The sequence below is a fragment of the Danio rerio genome, chromosome 9 (assembly GCF_049306965.1).
Source record: "Danio rerio strain Tuebingen ecotype United States chromosome 9, GRCz12tu, whole genome shotgun sequence".
NCBI classification, from domain to species: Eukaryota; Metazoa; Chordata; class Actinopteri; order Cypriniformes; family Danionidae; genus Danio; species Danio rerio.
This window is the reverse complement of record NC_133184.1, coordinates 58,124,953-58,135,386: the sequence shown is the minus strand read 5'-3', so window position 1 is coordinate 58,135,386 and position 10,434 is coordinate 58,124,953. Positions and strand designations below refer to the sequence as shown.

General features: G+C 43.9%; 1 long non-coding RNA gene across 1 annotated transcript; it reads left to right on the top strand.

The window, feature by feature from the left end:
* Positions 1-907: 907 nt before the first annotated feature.
* On the top strand, positions 908-9,568 carry LOC141376244 (uncharacterized). The gene is made up of 3 exons (XR_012385725.1): positions 908-1,110; positions 1,375-2,299; positions 8,796-9,568. It is a non-coding gene; the product is annotated as an uncharacterized lncRNA (long non-coding RNA).
* Positions 9,569-10,434: the final 866 nt, after the last annotated feature.

The following is a 10,434-nucleotide window of genomic DNA, read 5'->3' as shown; positions in this document are numbered from 1 at the left end:
GCTATAACTGTATCTGGATAGTGGCATGTAAACGTGTTCAGGTCAGGACGCTTATCAAGCGTGTGAATTTTGAGGCAGATCGGATAATGCATGCCTGAGTTATAATGACTTCCTGTTTTGTGGCGAATCGTCAAAGTTTGCGAAGCCGCCACGGACACACCTATCGACGAAAACTCAAAAGCTTCGCAATTTAACATCGCCAAGGCCTTTAGATGACAAAACCTAATTTTGGTGTTGATCGGATAAAATCCCTAGGAGGAGTTCGTTAAAATACAACGCCTGGAAATGGCAAAAATGCCACTTTTTCGCTGCAGGAAGTTAAAAATATCTGACTTCCTGTTGGATTTGAGATATGGCTCCAAGAGACTTTTTCGTATGTTTTGGCATGTTTGAGGTGTGTGCCAATTTTCGTGCATGTGCGTGATTCGTGGATCGGGGGCTCGTCCGTTTAATTTTTCTAGGTGGCGCTGTCGAGTCATTTTGCCACGCCCACTTCCGAGACCCATAATAAACGTAAATTTTCGCCACTTCTGAGGCGTGTGCAAAGTTCCGTGAGTTTTCGGGCATGTTTAGCCCCTCAAAATCGCGATTCATTCCGGAAAAGAATAATAATAATAATAATAATAATAATAAACGGAGCAATTCCAATAGGGCCTTGCACCGTTCGGTGCTCGGTCCCTAATAATTAAAGCTGCAAGCAGCGATGAAAGGGACCTCGCACCCGGGCTCACCGCCGCCTGTTGGCCTCAGGATGACAGAAAACAGCGAACAATATTAATTTAAGCCGATTTATATATAGAACCTGAGAAAATCACTTATTCATGCCAAACTTTCTCTTGTCAGCAGGTGGCGTTATAACTCTGACTCAAGATTTGCATGTAGATGCCTTCAGTAGAGGAATTTTATCAACCATGTGAATTTTCAGCCAGATCGGACATTGTTTGGCTGAGTTATATGTAATTTCCTGTTGCCAGCAGGTGGCGCTATGACTGTGACTCGATATTGGCATGTAGATGTCTTCAGGAGAGGATTTTAATCAACCATGTAAATTTTCAGGCTGGTCAGAATTTGTGTGGCTGAGTTATAAGCCAAACTATCTTCTGCCAGCAGGTGGCGCTATGACTGTGACTCAATATTGCAATGTAGATGTCTTCAGGAGAAGAATTTAATCAACCATGTGAAGTTTCAGGCAGATCAGAGATCATGTGGCTGAGTTATAAGCCAAAATACCTTCTATCAGCAGGTGGCGCTATGACAGACTCAATATAATTTTGTAGATGTGCTTAGGAGAGGACTTTCATCAACCATGTGAAGTTTCACGCAGACCGGACATTGTGTGGTTGAGTTACAAGCCAAACTACCTTCTGCCAGAAGGTGGCGCTATGACAGGCTCAATATTGTTATGTGGATGTGTTCAGGAGAGGAATATGATCAACCTTGTGAAGTTTCAGGCAGATCAGACATTGTGTGGTTGAGTTATAAGCATTTCCTGTTCCATGGCGAAGCGTTGAGGTTTGTCATGCTGCCACGGACACGCCCTTCTGCAAAATCTCTAGATCTTTACAATATATCATTGCTAGAGCTTTCAAATAACATCACTCAAATTTGGTGCTGATATAATAAAGTTTGCGGAAGGAGTATATTACAATGTAAAACATGTCATTTCCTGTGGCCAGCAGGTGGCGCTATAACTCTATCTGGATATCAGCATATAAATGTTTTCAGGTCAGGACTCTTATCAAATGTGTGAATTTTGAGGCAGATTGGATAATGCATGCCTGAGTTATAACGACTTCCTGTTTTGTGGCGAATCGTCAAAGTTTGCGAGGCCGCCACGGACACGCCCATCGATGAAAACTCAAAAGCTTCGCAATTTAACATCGCCAAGGCCTTTAGATGACAAAACCAAAATTTGGTGTTGATAAGATAAAATCCCTAGGAGGAGTTCGTTAAAATACAACGCCTGGAAAAGGCAAAAATGCCACTTTTTCGCCGCAGGAAGTTAAAAATTACCGACTTCCTGTTGGGTTTGAGATATGGCTCCAAGAGACTTTTTCGTATGTTTTGCCATGTTTGAGGTGTGTGCCAATTTTCGTGCATGTGCGTGATTCGTGGATCGGGGGCTCGTCCGATTAGTTTTTGTAGGTGGCGCTGTCGAGTCATTTTGCCACGCCCACTTCAATATTGTTATGAAGATGTGTTCAGGAGAGGACTTTTATCAACCTTATGAAGTTTCAGGCAGATCGCACATTGTGTGGTTGAGTTATAAGGACTTCCTCTTCCATGGCGAAGCGTTGAGGTTTGTCATGCCGCCACGGACACGCCCCTCTGTGAAAACTCTAGATCTTCACAATATATAATCGCTAGAGCTTTCAGATAACACCAGTCAAATTTGGTGCTGATACGATAAAATTTGTGGGAGGAGTTAGTCACACTGTAAAACATGCCATTTCCTGTGGCCAGCAGGTGGCGCTATAACTGTATCTGGATATCAGCATATAAACGTGTTCAGGTCAGGACTCTTATCAAGCGTGTGAATTTTGAGGCAGATTGGATAATGCATGCCTGAGTTATAACGACTTCCTGTTTTGTGGCGAATCGTCAAACTTTGCGAGGCCGCCACGGACACGCCCATCGACGAAAACTCTAAAGCTTCGCAATTTAATATCGCCAAGGCCTTTAGATGACAAAACCCAATTTTGGTGTCGATCGGATAAAATCCCTAGGAGGAGTTCGTTAAAATACAACGCCTGGAAATGGCAAAAACGCCACTTTTTCGCCGCAGGAAGTGAAAAATATCCAACTTCCTGTTGGGTTTTAGATATGGCTCCAAGAGACTTTTTCGTATGTTTTGGCATGTTTGAGGTGTGTGCCAATTTCCGTGCATGTGCGTGATTCGTGGATCAGGGGCTCATACGTTTAAATTTTCTAGGTGGCGCTGTCGAGTCATTTTGCCACACCCCTTCCCGAGACCCATAATAAACGTAAATTTTCGCCACTTCAGAGGCGTGTGCAAAGTTTCGTGAGTTTTCGGGCATGTTTAGCCCCTCAAAACCGCGATTCATTCCGCGGAAGAAGAAGAAGAAGAAGAAGAAGAATAATAAGAAACGGAGCAATTCCAATAGGGCCTTGCACCGTTCGGTGCTCGGTCCCTAATTAAAGCTGCAAGCAGCGATGATAGGGACCTCGCACCCGGGCTCACCGCCGCCCGCTGGCCTCAGGATGACAGAGAACAGCGAACAACATTAATTTAAGCCGACATATAAAAAAAACCTGAGAAAATAAAAAATTTGTGCCAAACTTCCTACTGTCAGCAGGTGGCGCTATGACTTGGAGTCAATATTGGCATGTAGATGTCTTCAGGAGATAAATTTTATCAACCATGTGAATTTTCAGGCTGGTCAGACATTCTTTGTTTGAGTTATAAGCCAAACTACCTTCTGCCAGCAGGTGGCGCTATGAATAACTCAATATTGGTATGGGGATATGTTCAAGAGGGGAATTTAATCAACCATGTAAAGTTTCAGGCAGATCGGACATTGTGTGGTTGAGTTATAAGGACTTCCTGTTTCATGGCGAAGCGTTGAGGTTTGTCATGCCACCACAGATACGCCACTCCGCAAAAAACTCTAGATCTTCACACTATATCATCACTTGAGCTTTCAGATAACAACCAACCAAATTTGGTGCTGATACGAAAAAAATTTGTGGGAGGAGTTTATAACTCTGTAAATCATGTCATTTCCTGTGGCCAGCAGGTGGCGCTATAACTGTATCTGGATATTGGCATGTAAATGTGTTCAGGTCTGGACTCTTATTAAACGTGTGAATTTTGAGGCAGATCAGATAATGCATGCCTGAGTTATAATGACTTCCGGTTTTGTGGCGAATCATCAAAGTTTGCGAGGCCGCCATGGACACGCCCATTGACAAAAACTCTAAAGCTTCGCAATTTAACATCGCCAAGGCCTTTAGATGACAAAACCCAATTTTGGTGTCGATCGGATAAAATCCCTAGGAGGAGTTCGTTAAGATACAACGCCTGGAAATGGCAAAAATGCCACTTATTTGCCGCAGGAAGTTAAAAATATCCGACTTCCTGTTGGGTTTGAGATATGGCTCCAAGAGAATTTTTCGTATGTTTTGCCGTGTTTGAGGTGTGTGACAATTTTCGTGCATGTGTGTGATTTGTAAATCAGGGGCTCGTCCGTTTAATTTTTGTAGGTGGCGCTGTCGAGTCATTTTGCCACGCCCACTTCATTATTGTTATGGGGATGTGTTCAGGAGAAGAATTTAATCAACCTTATGAAGGTTCAGGCGGATCGGACTTTGTGTGGTTGAGTTATAAGGTCTTCTTATTCCATGGCGAAGCGTTGAGGTTTGTCATGCCGCCACGGACACGCCCCTCTGCGAAAACTCTAGATCTTCACAATATATCATCGCTAGAGCTTTCAGATAACACAACCCAAATTTGGTGCTGAAACGAAAAAATTTGTGGGAGGAGTTTGTTACACTGTAAAACATGTCATTTCCTGTGGCCAGCAGGTGGCGCTATATCTGTATCTAGATATTGGCATGTAAACATGTTCAGGTCAGGACTCTTATCAAAGGTGTGAATTTTGAGGCAGATCGGATAATGCATGCCTGAGTTATAATGACTTCCTGTTTTGTGGCGAATCGTCAAAGTTTGCGAGGCCGTCACGGACACGCCCATCTACGAAAACTCTAAAGCTCCGCAATTTAACATCGCCAAGGCCTTTAGATGACAAAACCCAATTTTGGTGTCGATCGGATAAAATCCCTAGGAGGAGTTCGTTAAAATACAACAGCTGGAAATGGCAAAAATGACACTTTTTCGCCGCAGGAAGTTAAAAATATCCGACTTCCTGTTGGGTTTGAGATATGGCTCCAAGAGACTTTTTCGTATGGTTTGGCATGTTTGAGGTGTGTGCCAATTTTCGTGCATGTGCGTGATTCGTGTATCAGGGGCTCGTCCGTTTAATTTTTCTAGGTGGCGCTGTCGAGTCATTTTGCCACGCCCACTTCCGAGACCCATATCAACCTGCTATTTACACCGCGTTTGGTGTGTGTGCAAATTTTCATGAGTTTTCGGGCATGTTTAGACCCTCAAAAGTGCCCCGATAGGGGGCGGAATAATAATAATAATAATTAAAGCTGCAAGCAGCGATGATAGGGACCTCGCACCCGGGCTCACCGCCGCCCGGTGGCCTCAGGATTACAGAGAACAGCGAACAGTAATAATTTAAGCCATTTTATTTAAAAAATCTGAGAAAATCACAGATTTATGCCAAACCTCCTCCTCTCAGCAGGTGGCGCTATGACTGTGACTCAAGATTGGCATGTAGATGTCACCAGGAGAGGAATCTTATAAACCATGTGAAGTTTCAGGCAGATCGAACATTGTTTAGCTGAGTTATAAGCCAAACTGCCTTTTGTCAGCAGGTGGCGCTATGACAGACTCAATGTTGTTATGTAGATGTGTTCAGGAGAGGACTTTTATCAACCATGTGAACTTTCAGGCAGATCGGACTTTGTGTGGTTGAGTTATAATGCAAACTACCATCTGCCAGCAGGTGGCGCTATAACTGTGACTTAAGATTGGCATGTAGATGCCTTCAGTAATGGAATTTAATCAACCATGTGAAGTTTCAGGCAGATCGGATGTTGTTTGGCTGAGTTTTAAGCCTATCTACCTTCTGCCAGCAGGTGGCGTTATGACTGACTCATTACTGTTTTGCGGATGTGTTCAGAAGAGGACTTTTATCAATCATGTGAAGTTTCAGGCTGATCGGACATTGTGTGGTTGAGTTATGAGGACTTGCTGTTCCATGGCGAAGCGTTGAGGTTTGTCATGCCGCCACGGACACGCCCCTTTGCAAAAACTCTAGATCTTGACAATATATCATCACTTAAGCTTTCAGATAACAACCCACCAAATTTGGTGCTGATACGAAAAAATTTGTGGGAGGAGTTTATTACTCTGTAAATCATGACATTTCCTTTGGCCAGCAGGTGGCGCTATAACTGTATCTGGATATCGGCATGTAAACGTGTTCTAGTCTGGACTCTTTTTAAACATGTGAATTTTGAGGCAGATCTGATAATGCATGCCTGAGTTATAATGACTTCCGGTTTTGTGGCGAATCGTCAAAGTTTGCGGGGCCGCCACGGACACGCCCATCGACGAAAACTCTAAAGCTCCGCAATTTAACATCGCCAAGGCCTTTAGATGACAAAACCCAATTTTGGTGTCGATAGCATAAAATCCCTAGGAGGAGTTCGTTAAAATACAACGCCTGGAAATGGCAAAAATGCCACTTATTTGCAGCAGGAAGTTAAAAATATCAGACTTCCTGTTGGGTTTGAGATATGGCTCCAAGAGACTTTTTCGTATGTTTTGGCGTGTTTGAGGTGTGTGCCAATTTTCACGCATGTGTGTGATTCGTAGATCAGGGGCTCGTCCGTTTAATTTTTATAGGTGGCGCTGTCGAGTCATTTTGCCACGCCCACTTCAAAATTGTTATGTGGATGTGTTCAGGGGAGGACTTTTATCAACCATATGAAGTTTCAGGCTGATCAGACTTTGTATGGTTGAGTTATGAGGACTTCCTGTTCCATGGCGAAGCGTTGAGGTTTGTCATGCCGCCACGGACACGCCCCTCTGCAAAAACTCTAGATCTTCACAATATATCACCGATAGAGCTTTCAGATGACGCCACTCAAATTTGGTGCTGATACGAAAAAATTTGTGGGAGGAGTTTGTTACAGTGTAAATCATGTCATTTCCTGTGGCCAGCAGGTGGCGCTATAACTGTATCTGGATATGGGCATGTAAACGTGTTCAGGTCAGGACTCTTATTAAACGTGTGAAATTTAAGGCAGATCGGATAATGTATGCCTGAGTTATAACGACTTCCTGTTTTGTGGCGAATCGTCAAAGTTTGAGAGGCCGCCACGCACACGCCCATCGACGAAAACTCTAAAGCTTCGCAATTTAACATCGCCAAGGCCTTTAGATGACAAAACCCAATTTAGGTGTCGATCGGATAAAATCCCTAGGAGGAGTTCGTTAAAATACAACGCCTGAAAATGGCAAAATCGCCACTTTTTCGCCGCAGGAAGTACAAAATATCCGACTTCCTGTTGGGTTTGAGATATGGCTCCAAGAGACTTTTTCGTATGTTTTGGCATGTTTGAGGTGTGTGCCAATTTTCGTGCATGTGCGTGATTCGTAGATCGGGGGCTCGTCCGTTTAATTTTTCTAGGTGGCGCTGTCGAGTCACTTTGCCACGCCCACTTCCGAACCCCCTAAAACCCAGCCATTTACACCGCGTTTGGTGTGTGTGCAAATTTTCGTGAGTTTTCGGGCATGTTTAGACCCTCAAAATTGCCCCGATTGGGGGCGGAATAATAATAATAATAATAATTAAAGCTGCAAGCAGCGATGAAAGGGACCTCGCACCCGGGCTCACCGCCGCCCGGTGACCTTACGATGACAGAGAACAGCGAACAATAATAATTTAAGCCGATATATAAAAAAAAATCTAAGAAAATCACAGATTTATGCCAAACTTCCTCCTGTCAGCAGGTGGCGCTATAACTGTGACTTAAGATTGGCATGTAGATGTCTTCCGGAGAGGAATCTTATCAACCATGTGAAGTTTCAGGCACATGGGACATTTTGTGGCTGAGTTATAAGCCAAACTACCTTTGGCCAGCAGGTGGCGCTATTAAAAACTCAATATTATTATGTAGATGTGCTCAGGAAAGGACTTTCATCAACCATGTGACATTTTAGACAGATCGGACATTGTGTGGCCGAGTTACAAGCCAAACTACCTTCTGCCAGCAGATGGCGCTATTACTGACTCAATATTGTTATGTAGATGTGTTCAGGAGAGGACTTTTATCAATCATGTGAAGTTTCAGGCAGATCAGACATTGTGTGGTTGAGTTATAAGGACTTCCTGTTCCATGGCGAAGCGTTGAGGTTTGTCATGCCACCACAGACACGCCCCTCTGCAAAAACTCTAGATCTTCACAATATATCATCGCTAGAGCTTTCAGATGACACCACTCAATTTTGGTGCTGATACGGAAAAGTTTGTGGTAGGAGTTTGTTATAGTGTCAAACATGTCATTTCCTGTGGCCAGCAGGTGGCGCTATAACTGTAACTGGATATCGGCACGTAAACCTGTTCAGGTCAGGACTGTTATTAAATGTGTGAATTTTGAGGCAGATCTGATAATGCATGCCTAAGTTATAACGACTTCCTAAGTGGCGAATCATCAAAGTTTGCGAGGCCGCCACAGACACGCCCATCGACAAAAACTCTAAAGCTTCGCAATTTAACATCGCCAAGGCCTTTAGATGACAAAACCCAATTTTGGTGTCGATCGGATAAAATCCCTAGGAGGAGTTCGTTAAAATACAACGCCTGGAAATGGCAAAAATGCCACTTTTTCGCCGCAGGAAGTTAATAATATCTGACTTCCTGTTAGGTTTAAGATATGGCTCCAAGAGACTTTTTCGTATGTTTTGGCATGTTTAAGGTGTGTGCCAATTTTCGTGCATGTGCGTGATTCGTAGCTCGGGGGCTCGTCCGTTTAATTTTTCTAGGTGGCGCTGTCGAGTCATTTTGCCACGCCCACTTCAATATTGTTATGTGGATGTGTTCAAGAGATGACGTTTATCAACCATGTGAAGTTTCAGGCAGATCGGACATTGTGTGGTTGAGTTATAAGGACTTCCTGTTCCATGGCGAAGCGTTGAGGTTTGTCATACCGCCACGGACACGCCCCTCTGCAAAAACTCTAGATCTTCACAATATATCATCGCTAGAGCTTTCAGATAACACCACTCAATTTTGGTGTTGATACGATAAAATTTGTGGGAGGAGTTTATAATTCCGTAAATCATGTCATTTCCTGTGGCCAGCAGGTGGCGCTGTAACTGTATCTGGATATTGGCATGTAAACGTGTTCAGGTCAGGACGCTTATCAAGCGTGTGAATTTTGAGGCAGATCAGATAATGCATGCCTGTGTTATAACGACTTCCTCTTTTGTGGCGAATCGTCAAAGTTTGCGAGGCCGCCACGGACACGCCCATCGATGAAAACTCTAAAGCTTCGCAATTTAACATCGCCAAGGCCTTTAGATGACAAAACCCAATTTTGGTGTCGATCGGATAAAATCCCTAGGAGGAGTTCGTTAAAATACAACGCCTGGAAATGGCAAAAACGCCACTTTTTCGCCGCAGGAAGTCAAAAATATCCGACTTCCTGTTGGGTTTGAGATATGGCTCCAAGAGACTTTTTCGTATGTTTTGGTGTGTTTGAGGTGTGTGCCAATTTTCGTGCATGTGCGTGATTCGTGGATCGGGGGCTCGTCCGTTTAATTTTTCTAGGTGGCGCTGTCGAGTCATTTTGCCACGCCCACTTCCGAAGCCCATAACAAACGTAAATTTTCGCCACTTCTGAGGCGTGTGCAAAGTTGCGTGAGTTTTCGGGCATGTTTAGCCCCTCAAAACCGCGATTCATTCCGCGGAAGAAGAAGAAGAAGAAGAATTAAAGCTGCAAGCAGCGATGATAGGGACCTCGCACCCGGGCTCACCGCCACCCGGTGGCCTCAGGATGACAGAGAACAGCGAACAGTAATAATTTAAGCCGATATATTTAAAAAATCTGAAAAAATCACAGATTTATGCCAAACCTCCTCCTCTCAGCAGGTGGCGCTATGACTGTGACTCAAGATTGGCATGTAGATGTCACCAGGAGAGGAATCTTATCAACCATGTGAAGTTTCAGGCAGATCGAACATTGTTTAGCTGAGTTATAAGCCAAACTGCCTTTTGTCAGCAGGTGGCGCTACGACAGACTCAATGTTGTTATGTAGATGTGTTCAGGAGAGGACTTTTATCAACCATGTGAACTTTCAGGCAGATCGGACTTTGTGTGGTTGAGTTATAATGCAAACTACCATCTGCCAGCAGGTGGCGCTATAACTGTGACTTAAGATTGGCATGTAGATGCCTTCAGTAATGGAATTTAATCAACCATGTGAAGTTTCAGGCAGATCGGATGTTGTTTGGCTGAGTTATAAGCCTATCTACCTTCTGCCAGCAGGTGGCGTTATGACTGACTCATTACTGTTTTGGGGATGTGTTCAGAAGAGGACTTTTATGAGCCATGTGAAGTTTCAGGCTGATCTGACTTTGTGTGGTTGAAATATAAGGACTTCCTGTTCCACGGCGAAGTGTTGAGGTTTGTCATGCCGCCACGGACACGCCCCTCTGCAAAAACTCTAGATCTTGACAATATATCATCACTTAAGCTTTCAGATAACAACCCACCAAACTTGGTGCTGATACAAAAAAAAATAGTGGGAGGAGTTTATTACTCTGTAAATCATGA